The sequence below is a fragment of the Triplophysa rosa genome, unplaced genomic scaffold, assembly GCF_024868665.1.
Source record: "Triplophysa rosa unplaced genomic scaffold, Trosa_1v2 scaffold121_ERROPOS1305309+, whole genome shotgun sequence".
Classification (NCBI taxonomy): Eukaryota; Metazoa; Chordata; class Actinopteri; order Cypriniformes; family Nemacheilidae; genus Triplophysa; species Triplophysa rosa.
Window position 1 is genome coordinate 113035 of NW_026634115.1, and position 27948 is coordinate 140982.

General features: G+C 38.8%; 1 long non-coding RNA gene and 1 pseudogene across 1 annotated transcript; both read right to left on the bottom strand.

Annotated features, from left to right (window-relative positions):
• Window positions 1-1102: 1102 nt before the first annotated feature.
• LOC130549467 (NXPE family member 3-like) overlaps window positions 1103-27948 on the bottom strand; it is a 53628-nt pseudogene continuing 26782 nt past the window's right edge.
• On the bottom strand, window positions 15117-20960 carry LOC130549468 (uncharacterized). The gene is made up of 6 exons (XR_008962203.1): window positions 20904-20960; window positions 17871-17930; window positions 17474-17593; window positions 17297-17347; window positions 16403-16897; window positions 15117-15980 (listed from the first exon to the last, which is right to left on the bottom strand). It is a non-coding gene; the product is annotated as an uncharacterized LOC130549468 (long non-coding RNA).

Genomic DNA, 27948 nt, shown 5'->3' on the forward strand with positions numbered 1-27948 from the left:
GTAGGACAAAGGAAGGTTGGTAGTAAGAGCTCGTTGAGTGAGTTAAGTAACCGGATTAACTAAATTTACCAGTTTGGACCTATTTTTGTTGTAGCCTAACCTTTGTGAATTTGATGAATTTTTGATGGGACATTCTTACTGACACGGACTATTTTTGAAACCATGGACTTGAATGAACATTCTGCATTTCCTGATGATCATTTCTCCAATTTTTGGTTTCCACCTTGTAAATAAACACCTTGTTATCCTGTCACCCAGTTGCACGTCTCTTTCCGTTGGTTCATCCGGGGACCTTGCAGCAAGCTGTAAGAACTTGGACCTTAAGTTTTGTTTGCCTGTGGGAGTCCTTGTAACACACATCATAGAAAACAATGTTATTACAGTAGAGAAAACTAGTTAATTTCTAGATTTTTTGCGCTATTTTTGCCTTCCGGGTTTAAAATCCTCATCTGGCCAACGTCAAAGGATGTGACGTGCGATGTACTATAGTACATCGATGACGCGTCGGTGTCTCATTATTATTCATGACACTGTGTTTTCTAGACCAATGAGAAGACATTTCTCATAATTATTCACGACAGCGCCTTGTGATTGGAGCGCCCGTCTCCCATGACGGAACCTTCGCCGGTTTTTAACGGCTCTTCTCACAGCATTCAAGGCCATTTTAATTACATTTTTCATAAACACTTTAAATGAAATTAGTTAGTAGGGCTTAACCTGTTCCTGCCTTAGAATGTTCCTGTAAACCCTTTAAATAGAGTACGGAGGGTGTGCGACATACTTTAAAAGAACACCCTGTTGTTTATCTTTGTGTATGGTGGCCCAGATCCAGAATACACCTTACTGATGACATTTTGGGAGTACCAGATTTGATTTTGGGCCAAACGTTACTGCACATGCGTGGTGGACCTCTGCAAAGAACAAAGTCCCTGCAAATTATTTTTTGATAAAAAGCAAACAAAATAAAAAGTAAATTGCATTACAAGAAAAAAATTGTCATTATGATTCTGAGCTAACACAAACAAATCAATAACAAATCTCAGCAAAAACATACCTTTCTTTAAATTACTGGATTATAAAGTGTTGACAATACATAAAAACATTACAGATCTTCATTGGACAGGATTTAAACATTTTACACTTGTTAAATTAAACATAATTAACATACATGCACACGAGGACACTCACAGATGTCGATCAACTATATGACATCAAACATTAAAAAGACCTTCCTATTACTCTGAAAAACACCAGAAGAAAGATGTTCCTGCTCATCAATGTGAACCTGCTGCAAGAAGACACGAGGACGGCAGATGTAATAAACAGAGTAATAAACAGTCCGTCTGTACAGTGAGACATAGCCTGTAGAAGACAGTGTTTAGAGCCAATATCCCTTAGAAATGTACCTGCAAATGCCTTGGTGGAAAGTTGAGTAACATATCACAGAAAGAAATCACAAATCTTGTGCAGTCCAGTCTGTTCAAGCATATGTTCAGTGAATATTTTTTTTACATGTTAAGTTTGCTCCAGTGCTTGAAGTGGGCTGATATGCACCGGCACTTTTCAATTTTAATCTTTAGCGTACCTTCCTTTTTTCTGGGATTTCAAATATTTCCATCTCAAACCCAGAAATAAATGTCAGGAACGGCACTCAAAGTCGGAAATTGGACCTCTGAACTCTCAGATCGATCAACCCCGACCTTAGGGAGACGCGTCATTTTAAGCGCAAGATGCTTCCAGTCAGTGAGATTAGCATGGATCTACCCAATTTCAAAAGGTTGACCAATCAAACAGGATTTACGGAATTCTAGCCAATCAAATTACAGAGGCCAAGCAGAATGTCAGCCAATTAAACAAACTGATAAAGACAGAATGTTCAGCCAATTAAATTGTAGAAGACAGAACTTTACTGTCGGCAGGCAGGCGCTGTGTAGTGAGATGTGAGAAGGCAAAGATTCAGAGATGCAAACTACTTAACTTTGGCAAATTTTGCTGTTATAAATGAAAACAGGTGGTATGTCACATAATTTAAGAGTTAACGTGTGTTTAACTTAACATGCCTAAAAACATAACATATAAGTTTATAGCATACAGTATAAGGCATAAAATATGACTGTGTGTATAGACGGTTTCAAAGCAACAACGTAAACAAACGTTACTGCCCATGTGCGCTTTTGTGGTCCATATGTAACTTACGGTATACCTCCACAAAGAATAGAGTACCTACTTATTTATTTATTATTGCTTGTTATCAGAAATAATAAGTAAAATACATTAGCTAGCACATAAAAGTATGTCTAGTCAGTGTTATTTTGGGTTACCAGTAGAAGAACTGTAACTTGACTAAACTTAAATGTGACAAAGTTACATGACCCATTCAACAAATTGTTTATTTAATCAAATTAATATACAATCATATTCAACAAATGTTTTATCCAATACAATTATTAAACAATAAAATATAAATATGAATTAAATAAAACATAAATAGTTATATTATTAGCTACTAGCCAGACCGATCAACAAACACATAAGTTAACTTCAAGTCAGGCGCGTGTCCAATGAAACCGTCTATATGGTGGATTTAATTAACAGAAGAATTAAAAAGACTGCAGAACTATTAATGAAATATAAGCAATATCTCCAAATAGTTTCTTTTTGTTGTAGAAAGTTAAAATGTGGTAAAAAGTTGCATATGTCAACATTCACAAGAAAGTACCGGATCCTTTTTCCTACTTCAAGCACTGGTTTGCTCAAGATTTTTGCTGTTATTTGCATGTGTCAGGAAGGGCAAACATGCGAGAGCAACATATCAAGCTCATTGCCAACGATAACACGGACTGGATGAATGTCTTCCCTTGAGTAATGACATGAAGTCATCTGCCATACATCCATGTAGACCAATCCTTTAATATCACGGAACATCTCGCTCATCACTGTGTTCAACTGCATCCGGTACCAGTCATTTCCATATTCATCCTGTAACAAAATGATAAGGTTACTCACGTAACCCTGGTTCCCTGAGATAAAGGGAATGAGCATTACGTTTAGCAAAACGTTTTGGGAAAACTCCTGTTTTATCCGAGACTGAAGCCTATTGGTTAACGTGTGTGAAAATCACAGACCAATGGCATTTGAGCCCGCCATTTTGGGTGGTACCACTCGCCTATATAAGCCTATATAATTTTTATAATTTTAAAAATAATAGACTGTGGCTGCTCATTGCTGCTCATTGAGGGGAGAGCAAGCAGAGAAACTTAACGATCAGATCGAGCATCCTGATTGAACGACTGTCTATGGGGGCATGATTCGCCGCTAAAGCCGCCATGCAGACTTTGAGGGTGTAGTGGCGCGGCCGCCATCCAGCAACTCTTGGAGGAAAGACAGAATGTAATCTCACAGCTGCACGGCAGTGGGGTGCCGTCTCCTATTGTAACATGGTGAGGAGGAAAATTGCTAAATTTGTGAGGAGTTAAAAATAGTGGTTTTGCTATCATAGTGATAGTGGGTTTGGGAGCGTGTGAGCGGGCCCATAACCAACAACATTAGCACCGTGTCCAGTTCCCTGATGAAAACAGAGGACTGGGGAGAACGGGATCTTCGGGGGTGGTCCGGCTAAAGCGTGACTCAACTCCTTTCTCCTCCTTGGGTTCCGCGCCTCAGGTATTCGGAGTCGGCACAGGGTCCAGCATCAGCCGGGGACGGGGAACTCTTACCCTGGGAAGACTGGCACACCTAGCCGGACGGGAGCGCTTCAGATCGGGCTCTCGGCTGCCGTTGAGGCTGCTGCGGTGTGGCCGTTGGTTTGGGACATTGCTGCTGTGGTGGCGGATTTGAACTGCCGGTATCAGCAGAAGGACCCACCCTCTTCGGAAGGAAGTGGTGCATCGCATGCAACGACTTTTGTGCTTTGGTGAAGCGCTGGGTGAAGCCACCGACTGTGGAGCCGAACAGACCAGCCGGGGATATGAGAGAATCGAGGAGGGCCACAAAGTCGGCGTCCTTGATGTCCGTCAGATTTAATCACAAGTGGCATTCCAACACCACCAGGCTGGCCATGGCTCGTCCGACTGCTTGGGCAGTGACTTTCGTGCCACGGGGAGCCAGATCTGCAGCTCGCGGAAAAAAAATGGAGCACCGCCATCGCATAAGACTTCGCCGCCAAGGCAGATGTCAGGCGGCACGGCTTGGACGGGTGGCTGGGTCTCGCTTTCCAACCGCTGACAGAAGACAGGCAGAGGTGGGCAGCTATGGACTCTTCATATAGCTTTTGTCATCAGCAACATCAACCGAGGAGAGTGTGTCGGTGACAGAGCTGTGGGCACGGGTAGAGTGTGGGGCGTGCCACGATCTAGTGAGCTCTTGGTGAACCTCTGGGAAGAAGGGAGTGGATCTCTGGCAGGGAGGCTGCTGACGGCGCCCCGGCTGCAGGAACCACTCGTCCAGGCAGCTGTGTTCTGGGTCGATAGGAGACGAAAAGGTGGTTGCCGAGCTCTGCAGCTGCTTTGGACAGGATTCTGACGAGCTCGGAGTCAGAATAAGGATGGCCGTCGCTGGATCCCTCTGCCGGCAGGGCAGCTTTTTCGCCCGAAGTGGCCCAATCGTCGCACTCCGAGACGGGGGAAAAAATTTCATCCAGTTCGTCTGTACCGCCGAACGAGACCATGCTGCACGCTGCTTGCACTGGAGGAGGGGCTTAGGGCCTCATAGGCAAAGCGGACAGGATCGCTGAGTTGTGGTGGAGAGAGAGCACGCCGGGGCTCAGCCGCAGTCCCTAAGCTCCATTTGAAACAACGCGCTTATGCTCTTTTATAGAAATTTGCTCTTCGGATAGCCGCAGGGGAAGCGCTCTGAAGCGTAGTTTTCGAGCGAGATGATCGTGCTGAATGACAAAATGGAACTGAATGGAGTTCGGCCCGGACTTATATAGGCGAGCGGTGCTGCCCAAAATGGAGGGCCCAAACACCATTGATGTGTGATTTTCACAGACGTTAACCAATAGGCTTCAGTCTCGGGTAAAACAGGAGTTTTGCAAAGTGAACCGTATTGAAAGGGAACGCACTATTGTCACAAAACAACAGGGTTTCACATTAAGCACGAATAGGCATCACCAGTGATGGGAACAACGGCGTTATAAATAAATGGCGTTACTACCGCCGTAAGTTTTTTCAGTAACGAGTAATCAAATGAATCACTGTTTCCCCTGTTACAATGCCGTTACCGTTACTGACAATAAAGTGCTGCGTTAATATAATTGAGTTCACTGATGCAGTTTTCATCGGAGTAGGCTCTCTCTCATCCATTTTTTTCTCTGCTGTGTGTGTTGGAGGGTGGGCCACATAACTGATTTTGATTGTTGTGTGTGTGTGTGTGTGTGTGTGTGTGTGTGTGTGTGTGTGTGTGAGTGGGGTGGGAGACAACAGCATGACTGATGATGATTGGCTTAGGTAAAGTAAATTTTCATCTTTTGCCAACCAGAGGCAGAGTAGGGCGGGTTTTCACACACAAACACAGTCGCACAGTGTACACCAATGCCTAGGAGTCAGAAAGTGATGGTAAGAGCAACAAGTTCAAATGTAAGTTAGCTTTCGCAAACTGGAAATAAGCACTACTTTTCCCTCGTTATGGTGAAACACAAGGAATGTGTATGTAACGTGCAACTTATGCCCAGGAAGAAAGAGGCTCTAGGTCAGTGGCAAGTAATTTTTATCTAATGAAGCACCTCACATCGTCACATGCTGCCACACAATTAGTAGCTGAGACCTTGTCCATACGTTTCCCTTTGAAAACTGAGTTTTCGGTTTAAAAACGGTCTTTGACCACACTAGTATTTCAAGTGTTTTCCAAATGCTGCCTATCCACACTGAAACGTGCTGAAAACGTATAAATCCATGCTTCGCAGTAAAACAAATGACGCTACAGCCTGTGGGCATTTGTTTACTTTCTGCCTTTGTCACGGCAATGTGAAACAAAGCACAGAGCACAGAGACTTTTTAAATGGATGGAATGAGGCAGGGATGCTGCTGCGGGTAACAAAACTATAACATTTCCTAAGCGAAACTATCCTTGCGCTTCGCTGTTAATCAAGAACTGTGAGTAATTAAATATTGCGTCTCCTAAAATGCAATTTAAAGTATGTACAAACTGACTTTCCGCTATCATACTGGAAAGCATACAAAACATTAAGAGGACTTCTTGTTATTAAACCGTTTACCGCAAGACACTACTAAAAATAAGTAGTACAGTACAGTATAGCAATTGTGAAGTTGGTAGGCCTACATGTCTTTAGAAGCATAATTTATTTTTAGACTTATTTGTTGATCAGTTGTGGTTTGTGCAATAAATAGTAAAAGTTCTGAACTAGTCTATTGTGTTTTATCATTCCATGATAGTAATGATAATATTTACAATATTTACAAAAATAATATATTAATATATAAAATATTGAATTTAATAGGTGTCTCTCACATTGACCCACAGCAACATTAAAATAGTGTATATTAGTGTGCAATGTTTTATACAAATAATTTATTCAATTTAGTTTCCATTTCATTCATTTAACATATTTAATATTGGGGGCATCCAAGTTATTTGACCATATTTGAAAATGTTTTAAAAGGTAAAGCAATAGTTACATTCCCTGGTAATTAGTTACTTTTATAGTGATGTAACTCAGTTACTAACTTAATTACTATTTGTGAGAAGTAACTAGTAACACTAACTAGTTACTTTTTAAAAGTAACATGCCCAACACTGGGCATCACATATAAATGATGCAACAAAGATTTTGAATTGAAATGACAGTGTACTGTACCTTTGTGAGCCCAGTGTTTCCAGACTTGATGATGACAGTAGTCTCTGGTGCACGTTTCAGTAGTAGAACCACTGCTTGACGAATTTTGGCCACTTTACGCACATAAAACGTTAACGGATGAACAACCAGGTGGGCAAATATTGTGAAAACAACAACTGTATGACGGCCGCCGGCTATTTGATCAATTTCATTGCTGATGTAATGCAGATCAACAGCTGGCATTTTACGAAACTGAAGAGGTAATCCATGTGGCCTCCAGTGAATTATGATATTTTTCGTCATCTCTAGAGCCACCAGGGGTCCATTCTGGGAATCGGTATGAAGATTTAATCTTTTCAGGTCTGAATGAGATAAGTTGGAGTCCATTAAAATTTTTGCAGTCACACATATTCACTTCATTATTCATACTTCCTCATCAAAGCTTACTGTATATACATGTGATTTTAAAGGTGCCAAAGAATTCATTGATACAATATGTTAAATTGTTCTCTGATATGTACATAGAAGGTATGTGGCTTTATTAAGTGCCAAAATTATCCAGAAACGGTTTTACATGTCCATTCACAAACCCAGGATTTGTCCCTAGAATGAAAAGGTCTGTTATTACCTTATTTGGAAGGGTCATGCATATTAATGCTGAGCTCTGCTCTGGCTGGCTGTTTTGCTGCACCGGCTCATGCCACTAGCTTGCACAGCAAACAGATCGCTACTGTCAGGCGTGAATTGGAAGAAGTGGAAAATATTCCTGCTTACTGCTTGCGGCAGGGGTTCTAATGGCAATATAGTCGGAATTGCACCCTTCTTAAATCAGTATCAAAACACTGAGCGAAGCCTGCTTGCACGGGTGTAGCTACATGGTGGCCATGGGTGACCACGGCTACCCCTGAATGATGGATGGCCACCTATCTGGCCACCTCTGTTGTGTGAAGCAGTTTTGAGATGCGTGTTGGAGTTTACGGAGTGCTGCGCAGATCATTTAGCGAATACACTGAAAGTAACGCGAGAACATTACTCTCGCGTTAATATGATGTTAATATGATGCTGATGCACTGACGCAAACAGTCTGAGCGCTATTAGCTGAACAGCTGCTAACCTCTTCGCTTCGTGACAGTGTACTGTCTGTGTACCATGGAAGTTCATCGCGAGCAGAAGGATCAGGGTAGGGTTGCACCAGCCATAAGTTCTTTCTTAAACGTGAATGTAAAGTCCACACTAGAGGCTTAGTAACTAGCTGGTTTGTAACTAAATCTGTATGTTATTCGGTTGCACCATTTGGTCTTAAGGCAGAACGTAGCTAATTCGTTAGCTCTCCGTAAAGTAATGCGTAGTCGCATAATATGACGTTTACCTTCAACAGTCCAATAGCAGCCTTTAAATTCGTGAAAAAAAGTTGTTGAAATGTTGTGAATTTCAAAACATTCTTGATTTAAAATTATTTTACCTCACATAATAATGGTAAAACGGTATATAGAATACTACCTTTCATGAACAGCATATTTAAAAGTAGATTAATAAACAAATGCTGTTTAAAACAATACAGCCTACTTAATGCAATAATAAATGACATTCAATATGGGTGATTTCATTTGACTGCCAACCGGCAATTAAATAAAAAGAAAATTATTTCATTTTGACGTGCACAAAACAGGCAGATATACACACACGGAGGCGCGCTAGGACGGTTCGTGTTAGAGCAGTCAAAAATTAAATGTCATCACATAATGTTCTCTATTTTAAAAGGTAAGTGACTGTAAATGTCAGCATTATCATGTGTGTAAGTCATTGAAGAATGTTGAGTGAAACAAGAGCTTATTCCGTTAGGAGGCTTCCGTAAATATTTAGTTTGTACGTAACATTACGCTTCAACTAAGTTGAATGGTGCAACTCAAAAATATTTTGTAGTGCATAACTTAATGCCCGTTTAAGTCAAAACTACAGTAGGCTAAGTTGTAACGTATGCACAGCTGGTGCAGCCGGCTCCAGGTCAGTAAAATCAGTCTTGTTTAACTGGATTTCATTAATTAATTATATTTTCGCAAAAGTTTAAGTTGGGGTACTGCAATGTTTATTTTCTATACAAAATGCTAACTTACTGCAAATGATAGCTAGCAAATTATTTTAAAATAATGTTAGCACATGAAAGCATTGCAAATAAATTGTTTACTTTACGTTCTTTGTGTATGTTTTTGACCAGCAAACTATGTGTAATGAAGAATTGGTGTAAATTACAGTAGAAGTTAAAGAATTTCTGTCTGTAAGGATTTTTTGGTCACCCTAATAAAATCACTGGGTCTTACCTGGCCACCTCTAAAAAAAAGTTCTGGCTACGCCCCTGCCTGCTTGATATTGTCCCAGGTTCGAAAAACTGTCCCTTTCGTCACGTGACTCTCGCTGCTCTGTGCTTCAAATTGCATTGTAAACAAATATAAACAAGGCTTAAGGGGCATATAAACTTGCACAATACAGATCAGACGCGCCTGACTTTATAACTGTGCAGCTCGCGCTGTCTAAAGAAGACGCTCAGCTTGTGCAGACCCGCCTGACTTTATAACTGTGTAAATCAGACGCGTGTCTGCGCAGCTTGCGTTGTATAAAGACGCGCATGAGTTTATAACTGAGAAGCTCGCACTGTACAGATGACACATGCCTGACTTTATAACTGCCCAGCTCGCACTGTATAAATAAGATGTGTCTCTGTGCAGCTCGCACCTAGATGTCACGGCTTCTTTAAGACAACAATGTCATCATCCATTGTGAGGTTTCACTGTACACATCGTCCGATGCCAATTTGGTAGACATCGCCCAACCCTATTCACAACACCTCAGGGCTCTCAAGTATCAAATACACATTTCAACCCGTTCACACGCCACACCTTGTATTTCTCACGCAAAGAAATTTCCAGGATAACGCACACCAAGTTGCGCCGCTATTAGAGGAATCAAGTGAGTTCCCCATAGAGTTCAGAAGGCCCTGCCAGCCACGCACCAGCTAATCAAATAAAAAAAGCTACCGAACAGCCAATAAGAAAATAGCATTGCTGTATCCGGGTAAGATTTAGATATCCCCGCAACAACGTTTACATTCTACGGAGCCCGTCTGGTCACCCCTCGGAGAAAAGAAAACAAGACCCGCAAATCCGTGGCCACAGTTTTGTAATTCGTTCCCTCAGTTTAAAAATCCGTGCTCTCGGATTAATAAACGGTACCCACAGTTTACAAAACCGTGCTCTCGGATTAATAAACTGTACCCACGAGTTTCCAATCCGTGCTCTCAGTTTTGTAAACCGTCCCCTCAGTTTTTGAAATCTGTACCCACGAATTCATAATCTGTGCCCACGCTTTCGCAATCCGTTCGCACAGTTTTGCAAACTGTAGCCTACTCGCGGAATTGAAGCCTCTGTCTGTCAACAGAACAAGCTCCTGCAGGAACATTAACGAATATTGTATACTGTTTTATTTTAGATTATATTATAAATTGTCTTAATGTGTTTACACACGAGCGCGTGGCACATATAAAGCATGCGTTCATTGCCGCGTTTCACTGGCATAAAGTTGGTTTGACATTAAACTTTCGTGAATTTAGGGACCATCTCTAAAGTACACATTAAAATACCTTTTTCCAACTTTAATGGCATTTAAAGGTAATGACTTATACCCACAAGACTAACTGTACAGTGTTCATGTGTGTGTCAGCTATAATGCACACCTTTTAGATTATTTATATTTATTATAATAAACAGTTAAATCAAATGCAGATATTCTTATGTGTTTCACTGCTGTATGGGCTCATACATAAATATACACATTTTAAAACTCAATAGCATTTAAAGGGAATGACTTCCCTGACTAACTGTAAAGTGTTCATGTGTGTGTGAGATAGAATGCACACCTTTTAGATTATTGATATGTATTAAAATAAACCGTCAAATCACATGCAAACATTCCTATGTGTATAATGGTCTCATACACAAATATACCATTATTTAAAGATCAATATACGTATAGGAATATGTGCATATTATTTGATGGTTTATTTTAATACTCAATAATCTAAAAGTTGTGCATAATAGCTGACACACACATGAACACTGTACAGCTAGTTTTGTGGCTATAAATCTTTCCTTTTAAATGCTTTTGAAGTTGGAAAAAAATATTTTAATGTGAATGTAACTTTAGAGACGGTCCCTAAATTCACGAATATCGAAAGTTTAATGTCAAACCAACTTCATGCCAGTGAAACGCGACAATGAACGCATGCTTTATGCGCCACGCGCTCGTGTGTAAACACATTAAGACACTTTATAATATAATCTAAAATAAAACAGTATACAATATTCGTTAATGTTGCTGTAGGAGCTTGTTCTGTTGACAGACAGAGGCTTCAATTCCGCGAGTAGGCTACAGTTTGCAAAACTGTGCGAACGGATTGCGAAAGCGTGGGCACAGATTATGAATTCGTGGGTACAGATTTCAAAAACTGAGGGGACGGTTTACAAAACCGAGAGCACGGATTGGAAACTCGTGGGTACAGTTTATTAATCCGAGAGCACGGTTTTGTAAACTGTGGGTACAGTTTATTAATCCGAGAGCACGGATTTTTAAACTGAGGGAACGAATTACAAAACTGTGGCCACGGATTTGCGGGTCTTGTTTTCTTTTCTCCGAGGGGTGACCAGACGGGCTCCGTAACATTCTGATTCCAAAGACACATTCTGTGATTCACGGGCTCGATCGACACGACAATGTAGCGGCGCCATGCTATTCAAAAAGCCGCTGAGAGGCTAAACTGGGAGTGCTGTACTTGTGACGCATCAAAAAATGACATCATCCATATGTTAAAGTGGAAAGTTTTCCGGTACTCCGTTTATTACTCCACAAACACGTTGCAAGAATTGCTGATCAACAAAGAGTACACTTACTCCCCATTCACCCCCTCCTGCCCTCAACAGGTGAGCAGGTGCCTAATAACCAATACCCACATGACCACTCCCAAATCATGTGACAGATTAACCATTTCATGTCCACTACATTTACCAGCCCCTAATTATTATCAAAATTAATAATAATTACAAGTACAGATACTTGTACATGAAGACATGAAATTCACTATGTTCATTTTCCAACATAAAGGAGAAAAAGTCTCATCACATTAGTCCAAGAGATAAATGTTCATAATCACGTATTCAATGTTCATAACAGTTATTTTTCGTCAAATCCATAGATCAAAGTTTATGTTAAAGCAAAATGTCCATCAAACTTCAATCCATAATTATTCATCTTCTGCTTCCAATAAAAGACAGATTTTGGTTATTGGTCTGTCCAGGTAGCTGCTTTTGGTTTTAACTTTCACATGACGTACAAATTCTCTTTTCACTAAACAAAACCAGGAATCGCTTGGCACTAGATGGAACTCTGTCATCCATCATGACAGTGAAAATGGCTGGCCTGGAACCACTGTGTTTCAAATTAGAGCCCCCGTGTTTCAAATGGGAGCCCCCAACCCGTGCTGAAGGCCTCAAAACCTGCTACCAACACCTACAATAAACAACACTATTATCTCTCTCTCACACTCACACCTGCACTAAGAAATGCTGAATTAAATAAATATTTTTTATTTGTACGAATTTATGTGTCACATTTTTCAGATCAGACCCCCGTCCCCACCCAAACCCCCGCCGCCGTCAAAATCTCACTCTGAACTCAGTTCAAAACTTGAGAGCCCTGCTACCTGTAGAACTGCCGATGATTCGGCTGTGCACGTCTGGCTGGCCTAGAACATGGGCGGGTATATGCAACGTTGGGGGCGTACATCCCGACTGTAATATCACAGTCTGTGTAATGTTGGGATTGGCCTCTTTTTCAATGGTCTTTTGCATGCACACGTTTTACACAAGAAGGAGGAAACAATAGTGTTTGAGGCTCAAGATATGTCATTTCCATGTACAGACCTCTTATTATTCATCTTTGCCATCTAGGTAAATACAGTTTCCATTCTATGGCACCTTTAAGAACAAGGGTTAGAGTGCTTGAATCACAATTCTTGAGTTTGAACCAACTACCTTTCTGTGATCAGTTACAGTAAACACCTTAAACTAATAAATAAATTAAAAATTACCTATTTAATGACTTACTTGGCACACTTCTTTCAAAAAACTCAAACCACTGTCTTGTGGTAGAGTCTCCCATCATGTACATAATCTTGTTTGCAAGACAATCTGCCATTTGTGTAAAACTAAACCTTCTAGTATTACATACAAAAGACTTCCAGACATCTTGAAAATAGAATCCTGCAGGAACTGGTGTGGTCAGACCTGATCTGCATTTCCCTGTTGTACCTAAAGCAAAGAAAGTATTATTTACTTTTAAGGTGTGTAATAACAATGTGCATTTAAATATGTGTCGTTTGTCCTATCTGAACATACCAATACTTGCAGAGCTGGAAAGAACATTTATGATGCGTGTGTCTCCAGGAATACCAACATTTGTAAATTTTCTGTAGTGAAGAATGTTAAATATATTAAAAGTTATAAATTATGAAATACAATTGAAATGTTCAAATTGCACTGTAAAGTTAACAAAGGCGTCTTTACACAGCCAAGTTGTGACTTGGTGTTTGGTTCTGCTTTAATGAAATGTAGCATCACAGCAGTTTTAAACTTTGCTTCTTGCCATGATAATGATTATAAATGATTGTAGCCTTAGTGATGGGAATAACGGCGTTATAAATAAACGGCGTTAGTTTTTTTCAGTAACGAGTAAACAAACAAATTACTGTTTCCCCGTTACAATGTCGTTACCGTATGCAGCGTTTCTATAATTGAGCTCACTGAAGCAGTTTTTATCCGAGTAGGCTCTCTCTCATCCAAAGGACCTGCAAAGTTTTTTTTTCTCTGCAGTGTGTGTTGGGGGGTGGGACACATAACTGATTTTGATTGGTGTGTGTGTGTGAATGGGGTGGGAGACAACCGCATAAATGATGATGATTGGCTTAGGTAAGGTCAATTTTCATCTTTTGCCAACCAGAGGCAGAGTGGGTGGGTTTTCACACACAAACACAGGCTGTGTCTCATTCGAAGGCTGCTCGTCATCGAGGCTGTCTCGTTTCATAAAATCAGGTAGGACTCTCCAGAGGCACCCTTCAAATGCGAACTTCTTTGACAGGAATACAGAGGATACATGAGTTGTATCCTTCGTTGCTAGAGATTACCCACAATTTTTTGCATCGGCCAACGTCTGTTATTTGACTAAACTGCAACAGCTGCACATTCAATCAAATATGTGGTGTTTAAATGTTAACTGTCAGGGATTCACAGGAAGAACCCAAGTGCAGGCAGCGGCGGTGAAGGGGTTAACAAATATACTTTATTTGTTCCCAAAAAACAAAAACACCCACCATGGGGAACAGACAAGGCAACTAAAATATATCAAAAAGGTCAACCAAAACTTCCCACGTGGGGCAAAAACAGCAGGACTAAAAAATAACAAAAACTAAACATGACACAACGTCAAGGACTCAAGACAAGATAATACAAGACACAGGGAGCACAAAGGTACAGGTACAACTACACGGGAACACAAGCACATAAGCACAACGAACGAGCACAGGACAATGAAACATGAGGGCATTTTAAAGGGAGACAAACAAAGGAAGATAACAAGGGGCAGGTGAGGAACATAAGACACAGCAGGGAAGCAATACAGGAAACGAGAGGGGCGGGGCCAATGACGACACGAGAAAACACATGGAATGTCAAAAGATTAACACCCCATGGCTTTCTCACACTAAACATAAGGGATCTGTCACGATCCTGCCGCAAGACTAGAAAATCCTGAACAAGAAGGCAGGACCATGACAGTTAACAATTTACAAATTGTGTCACGTTTTTTGAATCTTAGCAGGCATATGTAGTAAATAGGTTTACAAGTGTTTAGTGATTTTTAAATGTTTTGAAACAGTAAGGCAATTTATATTTGTTTAACTCTTTTGGCATTGTTTAGGGTAGAAAGTTACCAACTTTTTACCTCTTAAATCATGTAGAAATCATTTTAATTAATTTGACAGGTGTGCGAGTGCAACGTGTTGTCATAGCAACGTGGTACTTCCTCTTTCCTTTTCTGCCACTATGTCCTATGAAGGACATCTCATTTAATTCTAAGTTGAGAATCCTCCATATACTGCATCCTTTAGAGGATGATACCTCTGGAGGACACAAGGACGCAGCCTTACGAAACAAGACACAGCCACAGTCGCACAGACTGAGTAAAGTTACACCAATCAATGCCTAATAGTCAGAGCGATAACTTCAACTTTGGTTGCCACTAAGACTGTAATTTTTTACAAGAGTACTGTAAATCACTAACTACAGTTTCACTGTAAAAATACAGCATATTTCTGTATATATACACACATGTAGCAATATGTAATTTTTTACAGCTGTCACTGTAAAATTACAGTTAAAGTGTACAAGGGCAACTGTGAATTTATATGGACTGCTATACTTGTAGTGAATCATAGCATTTGCTGTGAAATTAAATTCACTAAATTAACTACAATTAAGATTTTTCACTGCTAGTACATTTATGTAACCTACTTTTGCTGTACACTTCAGTAGTGTTTAGGTGTGTTAATTTAATGTAACGTGAACAATAAAACAGGATTTCATAGATGTAGCCAAATGCATTTATTGTACAATAAACATGAACATTAAGCACTAGTTTCCAAAACTAAGTAAAAAATAAAAGAAAATGAGATTGCAAAATAAATGAAAGGCTTTAGCCTTAAAAATACAAGAATGCTTCCTTTCACAACAGTGAAGATTACACAACAAATAAAAGGCTTTAGCCATAGAAATACAAGGAAAATTTCAGTTTGCAAAATATGGCTTTAAACATGAGAAATGGTCTGAATTGTGCCTACCTTTAAATTGATTATTTATAAAAAGGCAAGATGTTGCATGTACATTAACCTGGACATGAACCACAAACTTGAAAATCTGGCCAGAGTCTCTTATTTCAATTCCATTTGAATTCTTCATTTAATTTGCAAGACATTCAAAGTCCATTAGTTTCAGTAGCAGTGTGCATGTGGGTTCAGTTAATGCATTTTTTTACTCGCTTTCCAGCAGCAACTTTAGATCCAGTTTCGGGATTGATGCCCACAATTCCTCTGCGAAAAACAACCAGATCATCTAGTTACCAAAAAAGCAGCATATAATAATACAACAAAATACAACATTTGCCAGACAAAGAAGTGTCATTTTAAAGAGTCACCCAAAAATAAAAAGACAAGTAGTTGTCCAGTGCAGTTACTTTTATACAGACTGGGTTTATCAAAAATGCAGTTTTAAGTCCTGAAATTTGCAGGCTTGTAGCAGCACAGTCATATTAGTTATTAGCATCTGCTTTAGAGTTTGGTGTGAAACATGACAGGGATTTATGGATAAACAGTGCATAATCAACGTGGCAACGTGTGTTGCTCCAGCTCTACATATCTAATCCTGATAAAGCATTCTAACTGGAAAACCTAGAGGTCAAGAACATTTGCAAGTAAACAATAAACATTGGTTAAGAGTTCATGCTCTGACTTACCTTTGAATAAATTTGAGCGTGCATGCAGCTTCATACAGATAAGCGAGGTTTAAGTTGTAATGTGTCACAAACAATGCTGCCAGACCCTCAACAAATTCCCCTGAACATGGTCCCAGGATAACTTCCCTTTGAACTGACATCATCCATTTGCTTGGCGTCATCAATTCACTTAGAAAAATTATGAAAGAGTAAACTTTTGTTGTAAAAGTATGGTTCATGGCCTGCAAAAAAGAACTTATTTTACCTTGTAATTCTTTTTTCTAGTCAAAATATATAAAAATTCTTAAATGAGGGGCAGTCGTGGCCTAATGGTTAGAGAGTTGGACTTGTGACCAGAAGGTTGCCGGTTGGATTCTCAGGGCCGGCGGGTAACGACTGGGGTGCCCTTGAGCAAGGCACCTACCCCTACTTGCTGACCGAGTACTGCAGTGATAGCTGCCCACTGCTCCGGGTGTACGTGTGTTCACCACTTGCTGTGCGTGTGTTCACTACTCTCTGGATGGGTTAAATGCAGAGGTCACATTTCGAGCATGGGTCACCATATCTGACAAATAGGTCACTTTCACTTTCAAATGAAGATGCATTAACTAGATAAGTAAAATGACACAAGATATCATTTAGTCTTGTTTCAAGGGGGAAAATCTAAATTAAATCCATTTGCTCAAAACAAGTAAAATTATTTGCCAGTGGGATAAGTAAAATAATCTTCTTTTGGGATTATTTTACTTGCCCCACTGGCAGATCCTTTTACTTACTAAGATAAACCCTTTCTTGAAGGGTGGGTACCTCATGTAAACTAAAAATTATAATTCTACAAAATATGAGATACTGGTGATTACTGTAGAAAGCAAAGAATAGTTTGTATAATGTTTACACGGACGCAAATCAAATTACCTTGGATGATCAGTGTGGGTGAATCCGGTAATTCACCTCTTTCCATGTCGGCTGCAGTTGCAGTTACGTAAAATAAGTAACCAAATAAAAAATTTGCATTAAAAATGATATATTTATATATATATATACTGTATATATATATATATATATAGGACATAAAAAATAAATATTACTTACATCAGCTTCAATTAGAAGGGACTTTTTTTCTTTAAAATGGGCCATTAAGAGGTGCATGACAAACAGAACCAGAGAATTTCCCTGACAGAACGGCACGCACCTCATTGTTTGTTGGGTTTTCTAGAAAAAAGATAGAAGGTTAAATTTTTTAAAAAGACACGAGGAGCATTAGTAACATGCTGTGTTTGTAATATACTACTCTGTTCTTCCTCAATAAAAAATTCTTTAAAAAAAAAATTCTTAAAAAGAGTTTCTTAAAAAAATGTTGCTCAGCAACCTCTGACCTTTCACTTTCAGACACAACATCAGTTTCCATGGCCATAGCAGGCTCTTTCAAATGGTCTACGGAGCACGTTTTGTGTGTCCGTGACACTTGTGATGCGAATGTAGATCTTACCTTAAATGACCTGTTGTGACCAAAAGGGCACTGGATCGCCAGTCCTGATTGAATATGGCTCTTCAAATGAAACAGAAACTGTGTTAGGGTCCCACATTGAACTTTACATATAGCATTTCAATGTTTTATCACATATGTGACCCTGGATCACAAAACCAGTCTTAAGTAGCACGGGAACATTTTTAGTAAAAGCCCAAAAAACATTGTATGGGTCAAAATGATAGATTTTTCTTTTATGCCAAAAATCATTAGGATATTAAGTATCCTAATGTTCCATGAGGATATTTTGTAAATTTCAAACCGTAAATATATAAAAATGTTACTTTTGTGAGTGGATGGCCTGCTACAGTGCCTCTGATTAACAACTTCAAAGGCAATTTTCTCAATTTTTTTATTTTTTGCACCCTCAGATTCCAGAGTTTTAAAAGGTTGTATCTCCGCCAGATATTGTCCTATCCTAACAACCCATACATCCATAGAGAGCCTAATTATTCAGATTTCAGATGATGTAAAAATCTCAATTTCGAAAAATTGACCCATAAGACTGGTTTTGTTGTCCAGGGTCACATATCTGTGCCTAAGAGGAGAGTCCTACTCAGACCTGTGACATCTGTAATGTTATATGTGGGACTTAAATAAAACAAAGAAAACCTGACAAAGTCAGGCACACATTGAAATTGCGAATTAGACACATTTATATGCAGTTTCAAATGCTGCACAAAACTCGTGAGTGTACTTCTCTCGTTATTACAGAACTGACAGGTAACTTAAACATGTTAAAAAGGATGACACAAACCTGCATGTGAATGGCAACTTTCTAACATGCTCAAGTACAAATATGAACACCATGCACGCTTACAAGTGAACTTAAAACAAAACAAAAACACAAAGAAAACTCGTTCCAGCATGTTCATCGAACTAACACGCACTAACTACATCAAATTATGTGCTAGACTCACCTAATAATAACTTCAGCGGAGAAACCAAATTAGACGGACAATCTAGTTTTGTGTGGCTAGGTATGCCAAATGTGGCGAGGAGGAGGGTGGAGAGAGTCAAGGGAAGAGGAGACTTAGGAAAAGGGGACTGTCAACTACGCCACCCAGTATAACTACCTGGGAAAATATAAATAAAGGACACACAGGTTTGTATTTCTATGGTGACACAAGGACCATGAGACGTGGATATCTTGTCAATCGCAATACACTCTCACTACTATATGCCTCACAATGGACTAACACATGCTCCACTGTTTCTGTCACCCCGCAGTGCTCACACCTGCTTGTCTCACTTTTCCCTATCATGTGCAAATATTGGTTTAATCTGGTGTGCCCAATACGTAGCCTAGATATAATAGTGTCATCTCTTCTGGTTCCATATTTACTCCTTTCACTCTATAACTTATCTTGGATACTAAAAAGGTGTCTTCCTTTTAACTCCTTATTACATTTCTCTTGCCATATGCTTAAAACAGCTTTCTTTATTGTACACTTTGCTTCAGCTTTGCTTAACGATATCTTAATATCAACTTAATATCACTCCCTTGCCATTTTATCCGCCGACTCGTTCCCTTCCACTCCTACGTGAGCTGGTACCCATATAAATGTAATATATGTATCTAGCGGATTAATTCTGTGTAGGATCTGTAATATGTCATATAGGATGTCTTGCCTAGCATCTGATTTACCACTTTTTAAACTGCACAATGCTTAAAAAGAATCAGGGCCTATGACTACATTTTTGATATTTGATTCTTCCACCCATATCATTGCCATTAATATGGCCACTAGTTCTGTTGTAAATACTGAAACATCATGCCTTTTAACAATGTTATGACCCATATGAGGTACATATATAGCTGCTGCTGTATTTATTGAATCTGGATTTTTGGACCCATCTGTATATATCTGGACACTATCATTATACTTCTGGTTCAAATAATTGTTCACTGCTACTTCCAAAGGTAAACACCTGTTCTTATCACCTGTTCTTTATGCAGTTCACTTGGAGATCCACACAAGGCATTCTGTACAACCCAGAGGGTATTATTGACGTGACTACCGTATTTCTCATGACAATACCATCTATACCTATATCCTTTGCATCTTTATCACCATTCCACCCAAAACTATTAAAACTAGTATACTCACGCTCCCAACATTCTCTTAACACATCCTTAACGGGATGAAAATCTGTGTCCCCTTAAAGAGCACCAGTATGCCATTTTCAGATTCGTTTCTAAAGGCATTTCTGCCATTTCAACCTGCAAGGCTGAAATTGGAGACGTTCTAACTGCTCCACATGCTAACTTGTCCCAACCCTCACTTGAATAGTCCTATTGAGTAAAAAATCCATTATCCAATTCTACATTTTCCCCTTAATGCCCATCCTATCTAACTTAATTAGAAGCCCCGCTCTCCATAGCATGTCATAAGCCTTCTCCACATCAAAGAACACTCCAATTAGTACGTTTTTATTCACCATTGCCTTTCTGAAATCTGATTGTAAACATATAACTTAGTCCATAGTATTTCGTCCTTTTCTGAAACCGCTTTGATGAGGGCAAAGAATACTCTCCTTTTCTATTGTATAATTTAACCTGGCTACCACCATTCTTTCCATTAATTTACACAAGTTTGATTTAATTTTAATGCAATTGGCCTATAGCTAGTGGCTAAAGAATGATTTTTACCGAGCTTAGCGATAGGAATGATCACTCCATGCTTCCATGAAGAGGGAAGTTTACCTAGTTCCCATACCTTATTGAAAACCTGTACAATAACACTCAGGGACACATCTGAAAGGTGTTTTATCATTTCATAACAGATATCATCTTTCCCTGGGGATGTTTGCCTAACCCCTTGCAGTTCAACATTCCCTTGCCCTTAGCAACCACTTATATACGCCTTCTACACGACACGCACTAATTATGGGGGAGTGGCGTCTAAACATTTCACTACATTTGCAACGTGACAAAATAAAAATATTACTCGTTCACGTTTTAACAGAGGTACTGGGTTATATATTACTCACCACTTCACATTCCCACTCGGTCCACCTTCGGTAGTCGCAATGCGCATGTGCAGCGCGCGAAATGTCCACGTCCACTGCTGATGACGTCATGACATCGCACGAACTGCGATACGCAGATATTGTCCAAATGTGTTTTCTTTACATTAAACATTAAACCAGTATATGTGTACATTATCAAAATCTGCAAGTTTATAATTCATTTAAAAGGCTGCATTTATTACAGTTGACTATTGAGTTTGTGTTATTGTAAAGTACCAAAACTTATTTTAAAACTAGTGCCACAGTTGACTTTTGAAATATAAAAATAAATACATAAAGTAAAACAATAAGTGTCATTACATACATGCATTTGCCACATATTAGAATTTTTTTAAATACAGTAGGCCTATTGTAGACATACAGGCTGACTGTAAAATTTACATCAGGTGGGTTATTAAAGTCAGGTGGGTGTAAACCTCTGAAAATGGTTTTGGTGTAAATTGTTATTGTTTTATTTATACATGTCCTTCAGAAGATTTAAAAATACATAAATGTTTTTCAGGAAATTAAATATATATTTTTTACACCAAAACCATTTTCAGAGGTTTACACCCAACTGACTTTAAATGAATCGTGTTAACTTTGTGGGCAGCACTGGATGTTTCTATCTATTGTAATAGTTGTGTATGAGTCTCTTGATTGTCATCAATGTAAAAAGAGGAATCTCAACATCATACAGTTACTGCTGGACATAAGTAAAATATCCAGAAATGCTGAAAAAGGAAAGATTGTGGAGGACCTGGGTGATTGTTTTGAAGATCAGTGGACAGTCTAATGACTCGTGACAAACAAGAAACCCTTAAACAACTATGACTAAACATAAAAACTGTCATTGATTGTTTAGGTAACATCATACAGTATTAAGAATCAGGGGTGTGAAAACTTTTGCCCTGGGCTATTTTTAGAAATTCTGTTATTATTCTTTAGTGTGAACTTTATGTTAACATTTCTTTAGCGTAATAACTTGCTCAGGGCAGGACTACATTTAAAATAAACCTTAATTTTCAAAAATCCTCTTATTTTTCCAAAAGATTCAGCTTTTTCCAGATTCTGCAAGGGGTGTGTAAACTTTTGAGCACAACTGTAAATGGATGGAATGAGGCAGAGATGCTGCTGCGGGTAACAAAACTATAACATTTCCAAAGCGAAAGTGAAACTATCCTCACGCTCCGCTGTCAAACAATAACTGCGAGTAATTAAATATTCTGTCTCCTAAAATGCAATCTAAAGTATGCACAAACTAACATTCCGCTATCATAGGCTACTGGAAAGCAGTCAAAACATTAAGAGCACTTCTTGTTATTAAACTGTTTACTTTTGTAAGAAACCACAAAAAATAAGTAGTGCAGTATGTCTAGCAGTTGTGAAGTTGATGTCTTTAGAAGCATATTTTCTTTTTAGACTTATTTGTAGACCAGTTGTGGTGTGTGCAATAAATAGTAAAAGTTCTGAACTATTCTATTGTGTTTTATTGTTCCAGTATAGTAATGATAATATTTACTATTGATATATAAAATATTGAATTTAATAGTTGTCTCTCACATTGACCCACAGCAACATTAAAATAGTTTGGATTAGTGTACAGTACATATAATATATTTGATTTAGTTTCTATTTCATTTTGTAACAAGGTTCAATAAAACGGAAGGAAGGAGGCAGGAACCGGCGAACATTCAAAACATTTTAAAATAAATACACAAAAATACAAAAGTAACAAGACGGCAGCCCTTCACGGACAACTGCCGGCAACACGAACATAAACAAAACTTAACCAATGTCCGGGCCCGGTCCTCTCTCGCCGTCTACTCCTGTCGCTCAGCCTTTTATGCTTCCGATCTCCTCCGTGGGAGATACGAGGCCAGTGTGGCGCCCAGCTGACGCTCATTATCAATCACATCACCGGCCTCGCTTCCTCCTCCCACGGCTCTCATCACGCCTCCCTCGTCACACATTTATTTAATATATTTAATATTGGGGTCATCCAAGTTATTTGACATATTTGAACAGTTTTAAAAGGTAATGCAATAGTTACATTCCCCGGTAATTAGTTACTTTTATAATGATGTAACTCAGTAACTATAACTAATTACTTTTTAAAAGTAACGTGCCCAACACTGATTGTAATATCATTTTGTACAACAGTGAAAAGGGTTTTATTCCCAACAAACACATGTACTTGTAATTTTTTGTATACTGTATATCTTGTATGCACTGTAAGTTAATTTGGAAAAAACATGTCACATGCCTAAATGTAAATTTTTTTTAAAAACATATCTTATATTTACCCCAGGTTTCTCTTTTACCTTGTGATAAGTTGCTTTTCCAAGGGAGTTAATGGACTTTGAAATGGTCCTCTTTCATGATACACCCAGTTGTCACAATACAGTTGCTTTGGTCTCTCACACTGCCACACCGTCTCTGTTTTCACATCCTTATACTCACAGCAGCAGTTGCCTTTACTCCAACTTCCGTCATAAATCCATTTAAGATTACATTCTACTTTTTCACTAATCCTGACTCCTTTGGGTCCTGGTCATTCAAAGTATCCATAATAGTGGCTGCGTGGGAATGAAGTCTCCCAGTACTTTTTAAAAAACTGCACAACTTCACTGGAGTGCATCAGACGTATAGACACTTGTGCTTGTCCTTCCCAGGGTAACAGAAGATCAACAGTGTATGTCCCATTATGATTATCAATAACTTTTCCGTAAACACTTGCCTGCAAGAACGTGAATAAGTTTATTAATGAAATCATCATATGCAAGTGACAGAAGCTAGCATACTATAAATAAACAACCATCACAGTGAAAATACAGTGGCAACATGACAAAATAATGTAAAAAGACCGGTGCCACCGCCACCTGGTGACTAGGAAAACAGTTAACTGTGGGCAACATGCATTTACACAGGTAAATATAGGAGAACTTTGTCAGTCATTTATATGTCTATGACTATAAAAGAATATTAGCATGGTCACAGAGGTGGGTAGTAACGCGCTACATTTACTTCGTTACATTTACTTGAGTAACATTTTGGACAATATGTACTTTTTAAGTAAAATTAAAAGTGTGTACTTTTACTCTTACTTGAGTAAATTTCTAATAGAAAATCTGTACTTTTACTTCGTTACATAACTTACATTGCGTGACGTTCCTTCATTCCTTCATTTTAAAATATGCTTTTTAAAACGCATTGTTTATTTCAAGGTTGTCGTCTCTTTTTACGGGCATTCCCGAGTGATCGATTCTTTTGAGTCGATTCTTTTGAAAGCATTAATTGAACAATGGGCAAAACCATTTGAATAGGCTAATGAATCAGTTCAAATGATTTGTTCAGTTCGCAGCACGATCTGAATCATCTGAAGCAGGATTACTCACTCCTCGTAGCGCGAAACTTAAGAACACGCAGAACACAAAGAGCGTTGGATGAAGTGGATATTAATCTATATCTATACAATCAAAACTGCAAATGTGTCATATTGTTTGCCAGCAATGATAAATGCCCGCCATATGCGCGCACCCGCGCGACCTGTTCGTCAGACACAGCAACATGCGCGTTACCTGTCAGACACAGAGACGTGGGCTTGCAGAAATATACATTTGAAGAACAGAAGGAAGAAAACTTGTTGATGGGCGTGTGGTTCACTGTTTACTGTTTGTTTACAAGTAAGAGCGTTTCACAACACACACGTGACACAACACGAGAAAACATGAGCTTTGTTCAAAAATGTGTATTTCATTTAAGAGAGCACTGCAGATGTTCTAGATCATCTTAGGAAATGCTCTGAGTTTAGTTCATGCTTTAGTTTGACATGGTCTATTATTCTAAATAAGTTGTGTAAACTACATTGACATCAGGACTAGATGAAATTTACAGAAATGCTCGTCTCTTCTGTGTCTATTCTTTAGTCTCTCTAGTATATTGCAAAGATATCTGCTTATGATAATTAAAAATATGGATTAAAATGTAATATTAAAATATTCGCGTTAATATTAATTTTATGTAGTAGGCCTATATAATCAGATACAAAGTAACTAAGTAACTAGCTACTTGAGTAGTTTTTTCATTGCATACTTTTTTACTTTTACTCAAGTAAATTTTAAAATAGTGACTTTTACTTTTACTTGAGTAACAATTTCTCTAGATACTTGTACTTTTACTTGAGAAAAGATTTTGGCTACTCTACCCACCTCTGCATGGTCTTTAGACCAGGGGCCTGTACCATGAAGGCGGTTTAGGTGGCTAGCCAAGTAAGTTTAGGATTAGTTTGCGCCAACCCTGGGTTTTAGGTACCATGAAAGTAACTCAGCTTTAATCGGTGTTCATCGCCATGGTAACTTGCGCTGCATGGCTAACCTGCTCCAGAGCAGGTTATGATCTACATTAGAGATCTCACACCAAAAGTGAACCAATCAGTGGCGAGCAAATTTACATATAAGTGATGCAACTAACTCACAGTGCGTGTTACAATGGCTAGTTATTTTTAATAATGTTAAATAAAATAAAAATATTAATATAAAAATATATATTACAAATATAAAATCAAATAATGGTTACTATATACGTAAAGTCTGATTTTAGAGATAACATTTGCTGGCTTTCCCTTACACTCACATGAAATTAAATTTATTTATAGTCCATTCTATAACGTGTCTGTTCTTCTCGCTGCGGCTGCGGTGGATGTCCAACCCGTCCCACATCCAAGTGTGATGTCATAAGCCACGCCCATGTCAAAATATGTCACATTCTCATTAACATTGAAGCAGTAAGACGCCAACAGTAGGTGGCGATAATAGACATAATTGTTTGTGTTACCTGAAACACGAAACCTTTACCCTAACCCTAACCTTACTCTAACCATCGAAACTACCTATGATTGTTAAAATTGATGAAAAAAAAAGTTTGGGTGATGACGTCAGACTCGAAACACCAAGGATTTAGTGAGAGACTTTTTTGCACATGCGTACGTTTAGCCGGGTTTCTGAGGCGGAACACTTGTTGTGAAGTATTGGACATGGGAGTGTCTTATGACATCACACTTGGATGTGGGATGGGTTGGACGTCCACCGCAGGTCGCAGCGAGATGTACTTGGAGTCTTTTGGGACTGTTTGTTCATCCTGGCCTGCAGGGGTCGCTCTGCCTGAGTCTCCTGCCAGGCGCCTTCAGATAGTAGATGGCACCCACATTATGGACTCTGGTCACTCCAGGCCTGTAGAGGTCAACATTGCCTCATTCAACACCTCATCGTCACCGGATTGTCTACACATGTGTTTGACCCTTCATAAGTCTATTTATTCTCTGCCTTTGTGTTCAGTCTTGATCTGTTTACCCCTCGTTTCCTGTTGTTGAGCAGTATGAAGTTAAGTGTTCTTATGTTGAGTTTTCAGACCCCCGAGTCTACCTTTTTGTTACTCTGTTTATTGGAAGCACGGCCTCATGACTAGGAACTAGCTCAGTGAGCTACACCTCACACATTGAATGCCAGGCACCCGGGTTCGACCCCCTCCAGGAAATTTAACGAATTTTTTCTCAAAACACAACGACTTTATTCTCGAAATTTATTGAGTTTATTCTCAACATTTAATTTAGACTTTTTTACGGAAGAGTATTAGGGCCAAGCAATAAAAAATATATAAAACCGTTTTGAGATTAAAGTCATTATAATGCGAAATTAAACCCGCAGTTTTTCGGGGAAAAAGTCGAAATTAAATGTTGAGAATAAACTCAATCAATTTCGAGAATAAAGTCGTTGTGTTTCGAGAAAAAACTCGTTAAATTTCGAGAAATAAACTCGAAATAAAATGTCGACAATAAACTCACTATACTTTGAGAATAAAGTCGTTGTGTTTCGAGCGCATCCGTGTGTGTGCGTGCGCATCCGTGTGTGTGTGTCTCTATGTCTATGTGTGTTAGTACGTGTGCATATTGTGTGTGTGGAGTGTTTTGTATGTGGGTATGTCTGTCTTCTGTGTTTTCAACCTTTTCTTGTTTTTGCAGGTACAACTTAATTATTTTGCTTATAGTCAATATGTCTCATGTACAGCTGCTTTGTAACAATGAAAATTGTAAAAACGCTATATAAATAAAGTTGAGTTGAGTTGAGTTAACCTATGGAGGTAGACACTTCAGTTTCTAGGGGAAGGTTGTGAAATGTTGTGAAATGAGACACCAGTAACATAAAATATAATCCTCTCATTCACACATGTGCCATATTGAATAGAAGCCTACAGTACATTGCCCTCTTTAACTCTGTCAGAGCGCACAGATAGTTTCTCTTCATCATGTGCTTCATCCTCGTTAATAAAGGTAAACTAAATGATATCTAATATAAGGCAGGATATTTTCATCCACTGTGGGGGCACACGCACACATAAAACATCATATTACATTTTGTAATATTTACCTTACTATACTACAGTAAATGTGTGTACTATATAGTCGTTTAACTTGCGCATTAACTCAATCAGCAGTGTTTCTGAAACACTTCTCTCTTGCGTAGACAGCAGAATTAGTATTACTCTGTCGCTGAAATACATTTTTGTGTTAATATTTGGGCATAATTATTTTCCAGTTTGTACAGCAACATTCATGGTACAGGCACCAGAACTCTTATCAAACATATAGGCCCGGTTTCACAGACACGGCTTAGCTTAAACCAGGACTATGCCTTATTTGAATTAAGATATTTATGTCGCTTTTATGAAAATGCCTCAGAAGAATACATTACTGGTGAGCATCTTGAGACAAAACAATGGCACTGATATATTTTAAGATATTTCTGGGCAAGTTATATTCAGTTAAGACAGGTCACACATTCCTTTTAGTCTGAGACTAGCCTTAAGCCTTGTCTGTGAAACCGGGCCGTAAGGTTTGAGGCAGATTAGACATTGTATGCCTAAATTATAACAACTTCTTGTTTTATGGCAAAATGTCAAATGTAGGCAGTCTGCCACATACACGGCCTTCAATGAAAACATTTGGCATCACAAAGGCCTTTAGATGAGA